The sequence below is a fragment of the Macaca mulatta genome, chromosome 1 (genome assembly GCF_049350105.2).
Source record: "Macaca mulatta isolate MMU2019108-1 chromosome 1, T2T-MMU8v2.0, whole genome shotgun sequence".
NCBI classification, from domain to species: Eukaryota; Metazoa; Chordata; class Mammalia; order Primates; family Cercopithecidae; genus Macaca; species Macaca mulatta.
The window spans coordinates 9,093,214-9,099,370 of record NC_133406.1 but is presented as its reverse complement, the minus strand read 5'-3'; the positions used below and the strand labels follow the sequence as shown (position 1 = coordinate 9,099,370).

Sequence of the window (6,157 nt, the reverse complement as noted above, 5' to 3'; positions counted from 1 at the left end):
ACCATCCCCGTGGCAAACTCTTACTTCTCAGCATCCACACACACACACGCGTGCACACGCACGCACACACACACGCACGCACACGCATGCACACACACACGTGCACGCTCACACACGCGCACATACACACGCACACGCTCACACACGCACGCACGCACACACACACGCACGCACGCACATACACACACACACTCGCACATATACACACACGCATGCACACACACCCTGACATCACAGATAGAGACCATGGGGGTGGGGTAAGAGAAGTGTCCGTGGGAAGAGGAGATCTATAGGCTACACACAGGAATTTAGGCTTGAGCTAAGTTTGAGTTTTTCCCAGGGGCATCCCTTGGGGGACAGGGTGGAAGGAGAGACTGGGCCTCTACGTGTTCTGCTCACCTGCCTCCCCCTGCACCATCTCCTCCATGCTGGGTACCTGGATGGATCATTACTCCAGTGATTTCTAGCAGACGCCACAGTTGCCCCCTCTCAAGGTGCTGGGGCCTATCTGCAGCTCAACATGCTTGGCCGGGGCCTGCAGCACTGTGTCCACCTACTCCTGGCCCAGCTGTAGCATCCAGAGCCCACTGAGGCAGAGTCTGAGGGTGAGGAGGCCTGGAGATGAGTGCAGGTGAGCATGTAGGGAAGGGATAGGGCTGGACCACACAGAGCAGAGCTGCCAGAAACTGGAGAGGGGACACAGCAGTGATAAACTCAGCCCAATTATGTGGTAGACTGCAGTCTAGGAAGACGTCCTGGGAGTAGGACATTGACTGGGCTTCTCTGATAGGCAGGGGGAAGGTTTTGTCATTGGAAGGCACGTGGAATGTCAGTCATGTTGATGTTTACTCTGAAGTGGGGAGGGGAGCAGCCTGACCCCTGAGACCTGGCTGGACATCACTGTTGAGGTTCCAGCCAGATTTCTCAGCAGGGTGCTGTCCACACCTTCTGTACATCCTGGGGTTCCCTTACCTGAGTCTCCTCCCTGATTAGAAGACTGCAAATGACCCTGTGGACTACTGTCTACACACCCCCTACCCCATGACCCTCCATAGATGTACAGAATTTCACCAACCCTGCCTCCCTACAGCCCCTGTGGAAGGCCTGGGTGCAGCCAGGGTCCCACCTTGGAATAGACAGATGTAGGTTCAGACCCAGCTCCTCCTCCTTACCACTTATGTGACTCTGGGCAAAGCCACTGTGCCTCTCAATGTCTCCCCAAGCCTCCTCTCCTGCACAATGGAGATCATCCTGGCATCAACTCCCTAGGGATGTCATCAGGCATGTGTGAGATAACACTTAAGAAACCTGTGGGCTGGTATCGCATGTAGGTAATGGACAAATTAGACATGAAATGCATGAAGGGATGGTAGGAATTATCCTGGAATACAACTAAAAAGAGGCCTGGGTTCCTGCCATGTGATCTTTGAAATGTCCCATTCCTCCTGGCCTCATTTTCCTGTGTGTACTATTAGAGGGCTGAAATTTAATAAATTCTGATATTGTCATCCTCATAAAAGCTTGCAATGGTTAAATGTGTGTTTAGATTCAGACCCAAGGGCCACATCTCAGCCTATGTGATAGGAGCCACCTCAATGGCTCCAAAAGGTTGCCCCACTTCCTGGTGGACACATCCTTGTGTCATGTCCTCCCCTGGAGTGTGGACTGACTTAGTGACTCACTTCTAACCAATAGAGTATGGCAGAAGGGATGAGATGTCACTTCCAAGATTCCGTTATAAAACGACTGTGACTAGTATCTTGCTGTTTCCCTTCTCTGTTCTCCTTTCCTTTCTCTGTGTTGTCCTCTCTCTGTCTCTCCCCCTCTCAGATCCCTGACTCTGGAGAATCAGCTGCTGTGTTATGAGCTGCCCTATGGAGAGGTTCATGTGTCCTAGGATATAGAGAGGGCAACGGACAGAGGGGAGCTCAGGCCATCAGTCCTAACTGAATCCTTCCAGTAACTATATGAGTGAGCTTAGCATTGGATCCAGCCCCACTTGAGCCTCAGCTGAGACCACAGCCCCAGCCTCCTGAGAGATATCATGGCAGAAGCACCCAGAGAAGTCCTGCTGGATTCCCAGGCCCTGAAAAAGGAAGATCTACATGTTCATTGTAAGCCTCTAAGATTGGGGTAATGCTTTCTTACAGCTGTAGATCACTAACACAGGGACATCCAGCATCCACCCCTGCCTTTACCCTCCCTCCCCTCCTCTACTCACAAGCCCTCTCCAGCCACACTGGCCTTCTTTCTGCCTCCTCTCTGGCCAAACTCACTTTTTTCTGGACTTTTTGGCTATTGATTCTTCCCATGGCATACTGGTCTCAGTCTTTTGCAGGGGTGGTCCCAATTATCCTTCTCAGCATAAATGTCACCTCAGTGAGGTCTTTTCAGACCCATCTCCCACCCTTGAAGTGATCTTCATCTCCCCTTCATAGCACTGTGCTTTATTTCAATTTTATGCTCGCACTTTTCTTCTGTTTTAATGGTCTGTCCCTCCTCCTCCCCTCCAGATTGTGAGCTCCTGGAGGACAAGGGTCATGTCATTCATTCATTCAGAGACCCTGACCATACTTAGCCCTGGAACAAGATAAGTGCTTGGGACCTAGTTACTGAATGAGTAAATGAGAGGATCTCAAGGCCCTCGTCCCAACTTTCCTCCATCTGACCAGCTCACACTGTGGAGATGAAAGCTCACAACAGGAAGTGAGGTCTGGTTGGTGGCAAGAAAATGGCCAGAATGACCCATGGGTGGCTCCTCCCTGGCTCCAGTTGCTCCAGCAGAGCACTGTGGGCACTGCCTCCCTGGAGGCCAGTGCTAGCCCTGCACCCAAGGGAGGACAACCATGAGCAAAACACCTCTGTTGAATGACTTCAAGGCATCAGCTCTCTCAGGTCCTAGCAGGGCAAAGGAGCAACACCCATGAGATCCAGAGTCATTGATGGGAGCCTTAGAACATTTTCTTGTCCCTTTACTGCCAGCACTGGTACTGGGGTCCAGTTCACTCATGAGGCCACATCACTACAGTCAGGTCAATGACTCTGCCTCAGCTTCCAAATGAAGCTCCCGAGGCTCGAACAGGTGGTCTTCGTCTTTGTTCAAGGATGACACATACAGTGCTCTGCCACATCCTTCTGTACCCCAAGTCTCAGTCCTCCAAGCTCCCACACCTGTCTCTCCTGCCAGCCCTTTAGACCTGATTATCTGCCCACAGCATCTCCCAGCCTGGACCTACCACTGCACTCCAGCCTGGGCGACCAGGTATTTTCCAGAATCAGCCTCCTGCTTTGCCTTCTCTGTTTTCTTAGTCTCCATGATTGTCGTAATGTGTGTTACTTTAAGTCTCAGGGAACACCTCTGATACTGCTTTTTTTTTGTTGGTTTTTTTTTTTTTTTTGAGATGGAGTCTTGCTCTGTTGCCCAGGCTGGAGTGCAGTGGCGTGATCTTGGCTCACTGCAACCTCTCCCTCCCGGGTTCCAGTAACTCTCCTGCCTCAGCCTCCCGAGTAGCTGGGATTACAGGCATGTGCCACCACATCCGGCTAGTTTTTGTATTATTTGTAGAAACAGGGTTTCACCATATTGGCCAGGCTGGTCTTGAACTACTGACCTCAGGTGATCCACTGCCTTGGCCTCCCAAAGTGCTGGGATTACAGGTGTGAGCCACCACACCCAGCCTGATAATGCTTTTGGTAGCCCATTGGCTCTCCCTTTTCTGGCCAATCTGCCGTCATCTGCTCTTGGTTCTGTGCACAGCCTTGACTGCGGTCACCTGCAACTCTGGGTAAGAAACCTTCCCAGCATGCTAACTCTGCCACACTAACCAAGGTAGCCCCTGTACACTCCATCATCCCCACATGGGATAGGGTTTTAGATGTCTACAAATGTGTAGGGAAGAAAAGGGGTCTCATCCTATCTTAGCTAGAAAATGATTATGAATTCCTGACAAATTGGTTTTAAAATGTGGTTTTACTCTTCCTAAGGTGGCACTCAGCAAGGAGAAGGCCATGTTCAGTCAAATGCCAGGATCACGAAGCCCAAGAGCAAGAAGCCAGACAAGTTCAAAGTCCGGTATCTCCCAGGCTCTTCTGGAGCTGGAGATTAACTTGGACCTCAAGGCTCAGTTCAGGGAGCTGAATATTACAGCAGCCAAGGAAACTGAAGATGATGGTGGTGGGAAAGCTATCATAATCTTTGTTCCCATTGCTCACCTGAAATCTTTCCAGAAAATCCAAGTCTGGCTAGTGTGTGAATTAGAGAAAAAGTTTAGGGGGAAGCATGTTGTCTTTATTGCTCAGAGGAGAATTCTGCCTAAGCCAACCTGAAAAGCCACACAAAAAAATAAGCAAAAGCATCCCAGGTGCCATACCCTGAAAGTCACGCATGACTCAATCCCCGAACACTTGGTCTTCCCAAGTGAAATTGTGGACAAGAGAATCCACGTGAAACTGGATGGCAGCATCTCATAAAGGCTCATTTGGACAAAGCACAGCAAACAATGTGGAACACAACGTTAAAACTTTTTCTGGTGTCTATATGAAGCTCACAGGCAAGGATATAAATTTTGAATTCCCAGTTTCAACTATAAACAAAAATGACTAAATAAAGTATATTAACAGAAAAAAAAAAAGTGGCTTATCCTGCTTGGTGGAGTGAGAAAAGTTGACAGCAAAAAATAGAATCTGCAAAATTCTGATAGAAACGACAAAGAATCATTTCAACAATATGACCAGTAGACGCTTGTCTTTTATGTATATGACTATCATTTAAAATATGGAATTTAAGGTAAAGCTAACTCTGTTTTCTAGGGATGGCTGGAATAAGGACATTCTGTTATTTATTTACTTTTTTTTTTTTTTTTGAGATGGAATCTTGCTCTTGTTGCCCAGGCTGGGGTACAGTGGCACAACCTCAGCTCCCTGCACCCTCTGCCTGCTAAGTTCACGTGATTCTCCTGCCTCAGGCTCTGGCATAGCTGGAATTACAGGCATGCACCACCACATCCAGCTAATTTTTGTATTTTTAGGAGAGATGGGGTTTCACCATGTTGACCAGGCTGACCTCGAACTCCTGACCTCAGGTGATCCGCCTGCCTCAGCCTCCCAGAGTGGTGGGTTTATAAGCGTGAGCCACAGCGCCTAGACTTGTTTGCTTTTTAAAATGCTTTCTAACCTGAAAAGAACCTTAGAAAGCAAATGGTCAAATCCTCACCTTTCGCAGGTGAGGCAGCTAAGGCCCAAAGGAAGGTTGTGTCTTACCTAATGGCACCAATCCCTTCACCTGTCTTACAAAATGGACATCATCTTATTCCTCTTGCTGTCTTCAGATTCCAAGCTGGTGCTTTTTATATGCAGTAGTAGGTACTCAGTTAGTCTAATTTAGAAGAACTGAACTTTATTTAACACGGTTAACAACGTCTTGAGATTTTCTTACTACTCGTTGTGGGTTCACCTTTGTTTCTGGTGAACCATGGCAAAATGAAATTTCTTGAGCACAGCAATTTGAAATAAACAAGGCTCCTTTCCAGACGCTGAGCAGAGAGGAATTACACTGACAATTCTGATTAGCTTTCTGTATCCTCTCTGAGAAACAGCACTCTAAAACCATCTTAGCTGGGCTCAGAACAGCCCAGACTGTAATATTATTTACCAGTTAATTGGAGGCAGGAAGCTCTGCTGCCCAACACACACAGCAGCAGAGACTTGAGAAGACCTTTATCCATCGCCAGAATGGCTGAACCCAGGCGCTCTCCACGGCTCTCTTTCCTCTTGGTCAGCTCCAAGCATGAGATTTATGAACGTTGAAGAGGTTCCTAGTGCTGTTAAAAGGTAGGTGTTTCAGAATATTAGTTTCTATGGAACTAAAGCTTAATGACAGGACTTTTACAAAACAATTTACAAAACAATAATTATATGGACAAAAAAACCCACACTGATATGACTGTATCTTAATGGTGGTGTTTTTGTTAAACATTTAATTTTAAAGTAAGATGGCCTCAAACAAATATGTTTTTCTGAAAAATGAGCATGCTGGTGAATTTTACCTTTTCTCTGACGATGCTCTAAAGATCTGGTCTTCTGGGAGAACAGAAATAAAAGATATCGACAAATCACCAAAAGGATTGTATGATAATTGTGAAAATTGCTATTATCCAGT

General features: G+C 47.6%; 1 pseudogene; it reads left to right on the top strand.

The window, feature by feature from the left end:
• Positions 1–2,044: 2,044 nt before the first annotated feature.
• On the top strand, positions 2,045–4,798 carry LOC708708 (small ribosomal subunit protein eS7 pseudogene; annotated as a pseudogene).
• The last annotated feature ends 1,359 nt before the right edge of the window (positions 4,799–6,157 follow it).